The sequence below is a fragment of the Lolium rigidum genome, chromosome 7 (assembly GCF_022539505.1).
Source record: "Lolium rigidum isolate FL_2022 chromosome 7, APGP_CSIRO_Lrig_0.1, whole genome shotgun sequence".
NCBI lineage: Eukaryota > Viridiplantae > Streptophyta > Magnoliopsida > Poales > Poaceae > Lolium > Lolium rigidum.
The window spans coordinates 87,772,124-87,773,432 of record NC_061514.1 but is presented as its reverse complement, the minus strand read 5'-3'; positions in this window follow the sequence as shown (position 1 = coordinate 87,773,432).

The window sequence follows — 1,309 nt, the reverse complement described above, 5'->3', positions numbered from 1 at the left end:
GGTGGAAGTTTCCAAGCAGTGGACAATCAATTCTCAATCTCTTATGAGAATATTATCTCGTTGTTGAACGCTTATGCATTAAAGAGGAGTCCATTATCCGTTGTCTATGTTGTCCCGTATGGATGCCTAAGTTGAGAATAATCAAAAGCGAGAAATCCAATGCAAACTTTCTCCTTAGGACCTTTGTAGGAAGCAGATAGAGGTACCCCGTGTGACACTTGGTTGAAACATATGCTATGCAATGATAATCCATGTTAATCCAAGCTTACTAGGGACAAGGTGCGAGCACTATTGGTAATCTATGCATTGAGGCTTGCAACTTATAAGTGGGATATCTTATACATAACACATATGCTTTATTGGTCACCGTCATGGACAAAATTGTTTCTTGCTTTCAAAATGCATGCTCTAGCAGCAAAATAGTAATCCATGCTTCCTCTCGCGAAGGGGCCTATCTTTTACTTTATTGTTGGAGTCGGGCTTTACCTACTTCTTTCTATCTTAGAAGCAAACACTTGTGTCAACTCTGTGTGCATTGATTCTTACATGTTTACCTATTGCACTTGTTATATTACTTTGTGTTGACAATTATCCATGAGATATACATGTTGAAGTTGAAAGTTAACTACGTCGAAACTTATATCTTCCTTTGTGTTGTTTCAAAGCGCTCTACTAAGAATTTATTGCTTTATGAGTAACTCTTATGCAATTCTTATTGATGCTTGTCTTGAAAGTACTATTCAAGAAAAGTCTTTGCTATATGATTCATTTGTTTACTCATTGTCTTCACCATTGCTTCGAATCGCTGCATTCATCTCATATGCTTTGCGTATAAGAGTGATAAAGATCATGACAGCATGTCACTTCAGTAATTATCCTTGTTATCGTCCACCTACTCGAGGGTGAGTAGGAACTAAGCTTGGGGATGCTTGATACGTCTTCAATGTATCTATAATTTCTTATGTTCCATGCTACTTTTATGATGATACTCACATGTTTTGTACACTTTTATGTCATTATTATGCATTTCAGTCCGTGTTAGTTGCATCCAAAATACACAAATTAGAGGCAAAACAATAGCAAAAGTGTTCGGGAAAGTAGATACGTTTTGGACGTATCATCCGTTGCTTGCAACTTTTACTAGAAGGGGTGCGGACGCTAACCTGAAGGTGGATTATTAGTCATAGACGCAGTTGGATTACGGTCTATGTATTATGTTGTAATGCCCAACACCAAATTATCATAGTAATCATCTTGTCATGTATCGATCGATATTCTGTCAATTGCCCAGCTGTAATTTTTTCACCCA